The sequence below is a fragment of the Dreissena polymorpha genome, chromosome 8 (assembly GCF_020536995.1).
Source record: "Dreissena polymorpha isolate Duluth1 chromosome 8, UMN_Dpol_1.0, whole genome shotgun sequence".
NCBI classification, from domain to species: Eukaryota; Metazoa; Mollusca; class Bivalvia; order Myida; family Dreissenidae; genus Dreissena; species Dreissena polymorpha.
This window is the reverse complement of record NC_068362.1, coordinates 95,463,403-95,476,157: the sequence shown is the minus strand read 5'-3', so window position 1 is coordinate 95,476,157 and position 12,755 is coordinate 95,463,403. Positions and strand designations below refer to the sequence as shown.

Here is a 12,755-nt window from a genome sequence, read left to right as displayed (position 1 = left end):
TACCGTACCGTGGGTACAAGAATCAATTTTGGATGCTGTATAGTAAAGAATATATTTTTTGTTTAAAAAGTGGAACGTATTAGTTGGGGAAAGGTTTCTTATGACTAGTTGTGTAGTGGTACACTCCCAAAATAGATGTTCTATAGTCTCCTCACTATTTGAACAAAAAGAGCCTATGGGTAATTCCAACATTTGCAAAATGTGCTTTAAAAAGTAAATAGTTTGCACCTATAATTCTGTGAATAATTCTACACTGGAGTGGAACCATTGGAAATGTGAATCGTTATGAATTGTAAAAGGCAAAAGAAAAAAACATTTTCCATTCGGCATCACTGATTGGTGTATTTAGATTATAACTCCGTTTCTGTTTGATTGCTATTTTATTTTCAGTTTTTTAACACATGCATTCGTTTCGACCTCGGTTCTGAACTTAAGATTATCTTAAAACCTAGAGGAATAAGGGCCTTTCTAATTTTGAATTTGTATTATTGTCCAATTGTATATTGTGCATATTGAAATTATTAAATACAGCCTTTTAACACATTGATACGTGAGAAAATACATTTCAAGTTCGTATGTATGTAATTCATCTTCTGATTAAAAGTTCCCATCATTATTAACGAGGGCCCCAATGTAATTGTATGGTATTGTACTAGGAATTAAAGAGTATGCTTTTATTTCCATTACGTATCTCATAATTTCAGAAAAAGTGGATAATGAAACATATATTTTGCAATTCATTCATATAAGATTCTGTAAGTTATTGTGCTAGAAAGTTAAGTGTATTAATATGTATTGTATCTTGTTCAATACCCAATCTAGTATACTATTTCAATTAATACGTTAAACTTGTTTACACCAACCAAACTCACGTGTGCCGGGAGCTATCAAATTACCTCGCTAACCGGACAGCCAGTAAACATTTTTTACAGATGGTCTCTAATTATATAGATCTCATACCCCCGTCACACCGGACTGGCGTCCTTACTGCGTCCTTACGGCGACCCAGGTCGTAGTGAGGACGCCATAGACGCCGGAGGAACGCAGTAAGGACGCAAGAGGACGCAGTGAAGACGCCAAAAATTGCTCAGGACGCGAGCCCACGGCGACCACGTTGAACATGTTCAAAGTGGTCGTCGAAGTCCGGCGTTTTTACGGCGTTCTGTTTAGGACGCAATAGTCGTAGTATGGACGTGGTGCGGTCGCTGTTAGGTCGCCATGGACGTCTTTAGGAACGTATTAAGGACGCCGTGAGGACGCACAGAACCCATAAACCAGGACGTTGGTGTAACGGGAAGGCGAAAAACAGCATTCTTACCGAAAAAGTCATAGGGCGTCCTTACTACGACAATCAGAAATTTCCAGAAACACAGTCTTATGTCGCCGTAAGGACGCCAATCCGGTGTGACGGGGCTATATCAAGGAGCAGGCGTGCGGCGTATTATCAGTTCTTCACAGTGTAACATGCTAAAACAGACCCTAATGCTTCGTTTACATTACGTTCCCGGCAGCCACGGCATTCCCGTTTGTCCGAAACGTATCGCGCCGTGTTAATGTTGCAATGTTTGACCTTTAATCCTACAATTTAAGGCCTACAATGTCGAAGTATTCACCGTTCCTGTGACACCCGATCAGTGGCGATCTATCTCCCAGGAATTCAAGTGGAATTTTCCACATGCTGTTGCGGCTCTAGACGGGAAGCATGCCACCAAACACAGGTTCCCTGTACCACAACTATAAGGGATTTTACAGTATCAATCTCCTTGCATTAGAAGATGCCCAGTATCGTTACATTGAAGTCGGTGGGGTTGGACATACATGTTTGTATGCCTGATGCCCAAATCTATAATGACTTCGAACTTTGTGAACTTCTTGAACAGTCTGGAATAGGGTTCCCGCCACCATGCCCTCTTCTGAACGATGACCAGAATCAGGACATTCCATACTTCATTTTAGTAGACGATGTTTTTGAATTGCACGGCTTTAATATACTCATCTTCAGACCGCGCGAATCGTGTCAGACCGTACAACAACTCAACTGGCCGTAACGCATCTGCCTGCAAAACCACACCGTAACGCGTCGGATAAACACGTAGCAAAACGGTTGGCAATGATCATAGCTTGCCGTGGTTATCTTGACAAAACGTAACAAAACTTGATTGAAACTTAACATGTCGGGAAATAAATAGGATTCCCGTCAGAGTACGGACCCTTTTCGGGTTATGTTACGGTCTGCTAACTACTGTCAAGTTTTGTTGCGTTTAAAAAGTTCTATCACGTTTCTCATTTCCGCCGTGGCTGCCGTGGCAAAAATGTTGACAGTTTAAAATTTTGGCACGGCAACCAAACCACGGCAACCACGTTGTGTCACGTTTGGCTATCCCGCTCCCCTACGTTGCCTCGCGTTCATCCCGTTTCCTCCACGGTGGTCCGAAACGTGATTGCCGTGGTCGCCGGGTACATAGTGTAAACGCAGCATAACGGCCGTTATGAGAGAGGTCGCGTGTCGTTAATTTACTGTGATGTGGTAAGCGAGCCGACATTCAGAAGTGGCATAGCGTCGCGCTGATTTAGTGTTAAACATGTGAAGTAAAATCACACCCTTTATCAGTAAAGCAGTGCTGTTATTATAAATAATCATACATGAATAGAAGTGACGCACCAAAGGCATAAATGTGGAGTTAAATTTCTTATTCAGATCCCAAAATGGCGACGTTAAAGTGATATTATGGGCATTTTTCACTTTTGAATTGAGCTGAAAATAATTAACAGGTCAAAAGAGTTAGTTTAAATGTGGTTACTGACCAATTATCTGCAACTCATCTTGCTACCAGTTGTTTATAAAATATATATATTATATTCGATATTTTACATGGCTTACCCAGTCCTCTAAGCCGAAATGATCAGCAAAACAAAATAGTGGCTTTTTGTCGTATGAACGAATCTGCACTAAAACTAGATTTAGATTCACATCGTAAATCGAATCATTTCTGTCGTCAGTTATCAAAACGAAAGTACGGTTGATAACTTGATATTCAAATGCATTATTTTTCTCTTTCCGGGATATTGTTTAGTATGTTGATGCTGCAGTAACAAAACATAAGTGTATATGAAGTGAAAACACCAAAAATAAACAACGGATGCGATAGACGCCTATAAACTGTAAGATGCCCATAATATCATAAAAACGAAACTTGTATTATAAAATATATTGACTTCGAGGAAGAAAATGCAGTTAGAGCTTACAGTTATTCTGGCTTCTCTCCTCAAAATAAGACAAGCTTTATTTTTGCTTGACAGATTGTTTTTCCTGTACATGCACTTTTGATCGATATTCAAAGTAATACTTACGTTTGCTGATTAAGTTCAACAACGTTGTGTTAATAGTTTTATGCAGTTCGCTTTTTCATGCATAATTAAATAAATCAAAACACAGAGTGGTCGTCAAAAGAGGAAGAAATGAAAGTTGTGTTGTTTCAAAAGTTCATGAAGATTGTTCGTGCTTCGCACTCGTGATTTAATTTATACGCATCTATACTCCTTACTGTGGGTTATTCGACAACAAACCTTGATAGAAAAATATTATTTCTTAATTCTAACACTACACGCGACTTCTTTTCTATAGACAAAGAAGGAAAATGTGGGTTATTCTGCAATAATTATGGGCGGAGCTTAATGTTTCGAAAATTGTTCTGAATAAATAAAGAAAATATTGTAGTAAAATGCACGTGCTCTCTAAGATATGTAATATATGTAGCATGTATATAAATGTAATGAAAGAACAAATTGTATATTTGGTGATTAGTGGCATAACCATGCCTACAAAGAATGTTATTTGTTAGTAAACGTAAGTAAGAAAATATTTATATCATGTCAGCTTTTCAGTAGCATTATTAGACGTGACGTCATTTATTTTCTACGATTTTTGATCTCAGTGAAAACGACGTCATATGTTTGTACAATTCAACGACATCATTAAATACTAAATAGTGAACTTTGTACTAAGAAGGGCGGAGTATTGAAAAATAAAGTTCACGTCCAAAAGCTTGAACCAAATCAATCAGAATAGTGTTAGAATCGAAATAATAATTTTCTATTATGGTTTGTTGTCGAATAACCCACAGTAAGGAGTATATATATATATATATATATATATATATATATATATATATATATATATATTCACACATATGGCCAGTTACGGGGTCTCTGATTTAGAAATAGGTTATGGGGTTCCCACTTTAAATACATGTATCTCCATACCCTTTTTTATCCGATATAAACACGAATTAAGGTATATAGGGGTACCTACTATTATTATTGTATATAAATACGTCATTTATTTAACGTCTTATACAAGGAAATATATAGCGAACTTATTTGCGAGGTATATACAATTTCAATTTCAGACCTGATTGTGGTTTTCGATTTAAGACCTTATTGTGAGATTTGATTGCATTACCTCCCCTACACCCCCCTCATAGTAATTAAAGGAGCCTAGATTGCGGGGTTGTATATAGACCCCGTTTTTTATATTGACCTCGTAAGTACAGTCTGAAAACTACAGAGACCGCGTAACTGGCACTATGTATTGGTATATATATATATATATATATATATATATATATATATATATATATATATATATATATATATATATATATATATATATGCGTGTTATGAAATCACAAGTGCTTCGCGCTCGTGATTTAATTCCTACGCATCTATACTCCTTTCTGTGGGTTATTCGACAACAAACCATGATACAAAAATATTATTTCTTAAATCACAGTTTCAAATCACGTAGATCAATATATAAATAAGATTACCGTAACTTAAAATCTCAGCTTTAAATGACATAAATCAATGTATAAGAGATCAACAATAATCACAATTTTCAATAACATTAAACAATATATAAGAGGTCGATTTAATAAGAAGCAGTACTGAACATCTATTAAGATAGAGCCATATACATAGTTTTAACATCATCGGCATATATGTTTAGTGCTTTGTGGATTTATTGTGCCTATAAAGATTTGTGGCGTGTCTGTATGCTTTACCGCATTGGCAGGCATGCGTTGCACGACCATCGAACTGACTAGCCGTGTGATCCTGGAGGCCATGACTGGACGTGTACTTTTAGCCACACGTGTCGCACATACAGTTTCATGGATTATCGTTGTGCACAACAGCCACGTGTTTTGCTACATGTTGGCGTGTCGCAAACAGTTTCTCCCATCGGAAACATGCCTAGCGGGCCGCCTCTCATTGAATATGATTTCTTAACAAAATAAAAAGTTAGATGTGACGTGTTAGCAGTTGTCAGATTTTCATCAACTCGAGCTTAATTATTTAGCATATGCGCTAGCTTTATAGGCTACATTTGTGACAACGTACATGTATGCATTGAAACCACTCACTGTTCTGAAATATGAAAATAAAGCTCACAAGGTTGTAGACATTTAACAACGAAAAAAACTTCTTCGATATTCATCATACACCATATTCACAAGAGGTATAAGTTATAATACCGGTAGTTAAAGAGTTGGTAGCAACTTGTCTAATGTATAACGCGGCACCAACACATCGAGATCTTTTTCACATGATGGCTTGCAATATATGCGCATTTTTAGTTTGTCCTTGTCAAAAAAAAACATCTTCCCGCAACACCGGTATGGGGCTTGTCCTTCGTGTTGTCTTACATGACGTCTGAAAACACTTCTTGAAAGCTTCCTCAGTTTTAGAACAAACAACTGTTCAACCTCCGCGCAGTGATTTGACGGGAACCAGCGTAGCTGAATCAAACTTAAACAAAAAAACATCCAACCCAATCTGGTAGGATTTTCTTGTGTTGGCAGAGAGGGGTTAGTTAATATATATCAAAAGGAAACATCCCAGTTCACAATATAAATGTTTACACGAGGTGCTGTTTACATGTATTTAGTTTATTATTATCTGGGGAATTTATTCTGGAATTTCGATTTCGTCAAGAAAATATTAGTGAACATTCAGGTGTAAAAACGCTACGCCCAGATACGTCATTGAATCTTATCAATATGCTTACAATGGTTATCGCACTTTTTTTGTTTATTTTATTTAATGAAGATATTGTCTACTGTCGGGATGCATATTTTCGATGAACCCAGTCATTATTACTTTTTGTCTTATGTTGGTTATAAACCATATATTTTTGTCTTGTATACATGTATCTATAACTTAAAAACGTGCTTTGCATCTGTACTAAATTTGGAACGCATGCTTTGTGTATATATGTATATGTTTTGCTCTCCTACCCTGAAGGAAATAACTATTGAATGAATTAGCTAAAAATATCAGCGTCTGACTTGTACATGTGCCGATACTACTTAACCTCCCTTTATGGAAATATATTACACATAAAACAACATTAATCAAGTGACAGCATACTACAAGATTAAAAATGAATAATTTTACCTAACATTTTCATGTTTAAGCATTAGGAAAGTCCCAGTCAATCACGAAAGAAGGTAGATGTGCATAATCATAACATTTCTTAATTACATAATTAAAACCCTTGTTCAAGAGCGAGAGTAACATTCTATTATAATACTTCAATTATTTATGAATGTATTTAATCACACAACCATTAGGTCCGATGTGTTTTATTTTTAAAATGTATGGTATACTCTATAATTTGTTCATATTTATAAATTTGCATTCGTCCGCATTTGTTTCCAATAATTATGTACTGGAATCGAAAATTCTGTAAAAACAAACACACACTATTAGCTCATTCCGCAATTAAAAGTGTGTCAATAAAAAACCTTATACTTACTGTTGTGTTGTTGTTTTGTTTTTGGTTACTTGAATAATTGAAATTAAGGAATACTTCATTTATTGTGAGACATGAAAATCAGCTACGCCAAACAAAATTAAAATGTATCTAAATGGGGCATATCTATGCACGGTGCCTATACCACGTGACTTTTTAAGATCTGTGTGGGGAGTAAAATGTCAACAAATGCGCGACGAAGGTAAGATTTTTATGGATAACTTTTTAAATATGTCGCCATTTTCAATGAGATAATGTGGAGAGCCCGCTCATTCATGAGAGCTTTCTATAGGTATCATGATTTTATAAAACGAATAAGTATTTTTTCAGTAAAGTGCAACCGCGCGTTTGAACGGTTAGAAAAAGGTAGGATCAGTGTGGGGACTTTATTTTATTATGACACAGAAACATCACCTCTGGTGAAATTAAGCAATAGACTGTATGGGCGGAGTTTACACTATATCATTTTGCATTCATTTTCAGGTTTCTATTATGTATTTACGAAACAAAATTCAAGAAAAATATTCTTACAGTAATATGATCTGTGTGGTATACGTTTTCAGAAGGATCTGTGTGGTATACTGTTTTAAAGTTTTTCAGTTCTATTCAGTTGTTTAAAAAAAAAACGCTTATCAAAAATGTATTTGAAACTGTATTTTTAAATGCGATAGTAAGTAAAACACATAATGGCTATACATTACGCTTGCACCGCTTGCTGAACTTATACATAACTATGATATACAAGCATGCTATACAATCCCCATCATAATATTAAAATCTTATAACGGAGCATCTTAAATCGATGACAATCCCATGCCTTCCATAAATAAGTGTACACGTTATGTTATTGTATTAAATTCCATTTTTATGTGAAGTAATGTATTCTATATATTATTTTTAATATTATATTTGCTTTAAGGTATGGTCCAATGCTCCGACTGCGGAAAAATGTTGAAGACCAGAGCTGGATTATTGCGCCACATTATTTGACACGCTAACTCTGGAAACTATTACTGCTGTGGGAAAGCATTTCAGGTAAGATTAAATACCTTAAAAATAGTTACATTTTTATACAGTTATACTAACAAAACAGATGAACGGATTTTCGTGAAACAATACAGATATACAATTTATCTCATCTCTCAGGTTATAATATATTTTAAAACATCTCAATAATCGCCAAATCGTTGGTAATTTAAAACATAACAAATGCGTGTCGTCTGATACTAACATTTTTTAAATAGCGTTCCTTACGCATTGAAATGTCACGTGATAAAAATACCTTATTTTTCTTCTCAGGATGCCTACAATCTTAGAGGGCTTCAAAGAACGAAGGACCCAAATGTCACATGTGTGTACAGTGCGGCAGGAGCTTTGCGGACAAGTACCTACTCGTGGCTCAAGAGAAAAGTGCAAAAAAGAGGGACTGGTGAAATGTTACCGCTGTGGGTTTTGCAGTTAGGAGTGAGATTTACCTCAAATAGCACGACAAGACCCACATGTCTGACAAGTGTTACAGGTGTGAGGAGTGTTTCAAAACGTACAGACGCAAAACAAACCTCTAAACACGTGAGGACTTCACATAAATCCGTGAATACTGATTAAAAATCATAATAGTTTACAGTTAGTCTGTGTAACTTGAGTATCGTTTTACGTTATTTTATTCGTTGTTTTATTTTAACTTTACTTTTCAAAATGATTCTTAAGTAATCCGAATTGATTAGTTTGTTTTGTCTTTCGTTATGTTCGTGTGTGTGTTTCTTTTGAAGTCCTTGTCAAATATTTGTGCAATAATTTGGATTTACGGTATTCATTAATATATCGCATCTGTGATTTGTATTATCGAATCTGTGATTCTTTTTTAACTATTACTTGATTAAAGTTTTGCGATGTTTTTTCGTTGATTTCAATTTTAAATACCGCTGTCAAAAGCTAGTTCGATAATCATAAGCAGCTAGGGTTTCTAATAGTAGTAATTTTCACGATTGCTTTACATACTTAACAACCTGCTTATACTTATTCTAGTCCGTGGTAATTGACAGTAAACAATGTATGATATGAGGTTGTGTATACAATACAATACTCCTTAATTAATTCGAAATACGTCTTGACATTCTTCACAGCTGCATCCCCCCACAACACAAGAGTCGTACAAATATAATCATTTAATATAATAATTAACGCTAAAGATAAGCATACACTTGTTACACTGAATAAAACGACATAATTTATAACATGACATTATACAAACACTTGGCGAATGCTTGTCAATATCTATACTTTGTTATAAACTTATGCAACAATACAAATTCCATATATGAAAATAACACACATAAACACACTATATACATATATATATGTATATATATGTTTCTACTATAACCATTATTTTGTTTTCAGTAAATCATAACGGTTACCTTCGACTTTAAATAACAATAAAATAGAAAATAATGTCGAAAATGTAACATTTTTTGTCGTTTAAAGTTTCTTCACAATGATGCATGTCACTTTGAGCCACGAGTAGGTACTTGTCCGCAAAGCTCCTGCCGCATTGTACACACATGTGACATTTGAGTCCTTCGTTCTTTGAAGCCCTCAAAGATTGTAGGCATCCTGAGAAGAAAAAAAAACTATTTTTATCACGTGACATTTCAATGCGTAAGGAACGCTATTTCAAAAATGTTAGTATCAGAGGACACGCGTTCGTTATGTTTTAAATTACCAACGATTTGACGATTATTGAGATGTTTCAAAATATATGATAACCTGAAAGATGAGATATATTGTATATCTGTATTATTTTACGAAAATCCGCTCATCTGTTTTGTTAGTATAACTGTATAAAAATGTAACTATTTTTAAGGTATTTAATCTTACCTGAAATGCTTTCCCACAGCAGTAATAGTTTCCAGAGTTAGCGTGTCAAATAATGTGGCGCAATAATCCAGCTCTGGTCTTCAACATTTTTCCGCAGTCGGAGCATTGGACCATACCTTAAAGCAAATATAATATTAAAAATAATATATAGAATACATTACTTCACATAAAAATGGAATTTAATACAATAACATAACGTGTACACTTATTTATGGAAGGCATGGGATTGTCATCGATTTAAGTTGCTCCGTTGTAAGATTTTAATATTATGATGGGGATTGTATAGCATGCCTGTATATCATAGTTATGTATTAGTTCAGCAAGCGGTGCAAGCGTAATGTATAGCCATTATGTGTTTTACTTACTATCGCATTTAAAAATCCAGTTTCAAATACATTTTTATAAGCGTTTTTTTAAACAACTGAATAAAACTGAAAAACTTTAAAACAGTATACCACACAGATCCGTCTAAACACGTATACCACACAGATCATATTACTGCAGAATTTTTTTTTGAATTTTGTTTCGTAAATATATAATAGAAACCTGAAAATGAATGCAAAATGATATAGTGTAAGCTCCGCCCATAAAGTCTATTGCTTAATTTCACCAGAGGAGATGTTTCTGTGTCAAAATAAAATAATGTCCCCACACTGATCCTACCTTTTTCTAACCGTTCAAACGCGCGGTTGCACTTTACTGAAAACATACTTATTCGTTTTATAAAATCATGATACCTATAGAAAGCTCTCATGAATGAGCGGGCTCTCCACATTATCTCATTGAAAATGGTGACATATTTAAAAAGTTATCCATTCAAATCTTACCTTCGTCGCGCATTTGTTGACATTTTACTCCCCACACAGATCTTAAAAAGTCACGTGGTATAGGCACCGTGCTATGGCTAGTACGGTATTTCATTTTCTGAAATAAATTTATACATTACAAAGGAGTTATTTAATCATTTCTTAATACGGTCTGAATGTATGACACTTTTGCGGGGCCGGGAAATCGTAGTTGTAGTAGTAAAATGTATATGAATGCGCACAGGCAATAACTGACTTGAAAATATTCATTGAAGCAAGCGACAACTGAATACTTGAATAATTGTCAGATATTCTTACAATAAAATAGTGTTCGTAGATAGACCTTTTTAATAATCTTTGTGCATTTCTTGATCTGTTTACCAATCTAAAACATATTGATGTGTAATGGCTGCAATACAATTGATCATTTGAAGATTTCCTCTCGTAAGAAAAAATAACACAAAATGAATTGTCAAAATTCAATAGGTAATCTGGACAGTGAGCACGTTAATAAACACTTTTAGTATAACGATTAACGAAATCGTGCAATTTTTATTTCTGTGTCTTTAAGCACGACCTTGACTGCATTGTTTGAGACCCGGAGTTTTTTCCCAGAACTCCCACCTAAATAATCTTAACTATTAAAATTTGTTGCTAATTAATGATAGCAACTGTTTTTAGTTAAACAGCTATTTAAGCGATCCAAATTTCCGTCACATAATTATAACGGATGCCAGAAAACTGAAAATAACAGCGTAAAGAGAGCTTAGATTTCGCCGCCTACATTTAATTAAAAAAAATCTTCAACATTTCTCCATTATGTGATTTTAACAGAGTATTACAACAGACAGAGCGTGACTTTCGTGTCTTTGCATGTCTTTGTATGTCTTTGCATGTTTTTGTCTGTCTTTGCATGTCTTTGCATGTCTTTGTCTGTCTTTGCGTGTCTTTGCATGTCTTTTGCAGTGTTTAGTAGGACCCTAATAAGACTGTATTTTGACAAGTCAACATCACATTTAGACAAGATACCACGACGGTTCGACATAATAGGACTGTAGTTTGACAAGTCAGTACCATATTTGGACAAGATAGCTCGACTGTTTTACATAATTGGACTGTGTTTGAAAAGGCAACATCACATTTGAACAAGATAACACGACGGTTTGACATAATATTGTAGCGCGAGCCGCCGACTTCCTGAGGCCGCCACCGAGCGCTGTGTGCGCGACCTCAAACACACGATGTGCCTTCCGAAGTCCTCGGAAGGCTAACTATTTCGTTGAATACAATAAACAGTGTAATAAATAATTTTCCTTAGGCTACCTGCCTTCTGATTATGAACTTAAAATATTCGAGTCGCTTCAGATATATACAATTCGACCAAAGAGGGGACCGATGCCTTCAACGAACCCTTCGGCTTTCTAATACTCCCAGCTTCAATAAAGCCGCAACACTTCACCAATCCCTCCGTGCAGCTACCGGCTTGCGTCTCCGTGAAACTACTGGCTACCGCCTCCGTGAAGCTACTGGTTTCCGCGAAGCCACTGGCTCTTAATCAACCCAATGCCTTAGGTGAAGCTTCCGTCACTGCCTTGTACGACTTCCGTTGACTCCAACCCCCTGAAGAGCCTCTAATCATACAACAGGAACTCAGAAGCCCGGGCAGCACCGTTCGAAGTCAAAGTAAACACCCAAATGCTTCAGAGCGCGGTTCTTTTAGAGTAACGTCCCTTTTCTTCGGATGTTGACCCACTCGCATACACAGGAGAACTGCCTCACTTGCCGATCTGCGCGTCTTTATATACTGGCGAACAGAGCGCCACCTAGCCAACGGAAAGGCACGATCCGGAAACTACCGACGTTTCAGAATTCCCTCCGCACTCTACGGAGATTACCGATCAGCATTTCTCCTTCACTAACGTTGTTCTTCAGAGTTTATTTACAGGTCCTACGCCCCTTCACGGAGTCATTTTAGATAGACCTGCCCCTGTGACCTTTCATGGGAAAAAGAATAATTTTGAGCCAAAGTAGGTCAAATTTACCCCGGCTTCCCGGGTATTTGCCAAAGATATAATTTGGATCAAAATAAACCAGTGCACGGTGGCCAATGAGACCTTAATGTGCACTGGTGGTTAGACAATCTCAATACAAATTCATGTCTGAACGCAGCACCGCCAAGGGACTGCAGCACACAGCTCCGCCTTTATGGCCCCACTTGTCGTTTAATACCGACCGTCGTCTTCATCCCGAGACAGTTT

At 36.1% G+C, this 12,755-nt stretch overlaps 1 long non-coding RNA gene across 1 annotated transcript; it reads left to right on the top strand.

Annotated features, from left to right (window-relative positions):
* The first annotated feature begins 6,945 nt into the window (after positions 1-6,945).
* LOC127841032 (uncharacterized) lies at positions 6,946-8,241 on the top strand. The gene is made up of 3 exons (XR_008030681.1): positions 6,946-7,016; positions 7,734-7,849; positions 8,114-8,241. It is a non-coding gene; the product is annotated as an uncharacterized LOC127841032 (long non-coding RNA).
* The last annotated feature ends 4,514 nt before the right edge of the window (positions 8,242-12,755 follow it).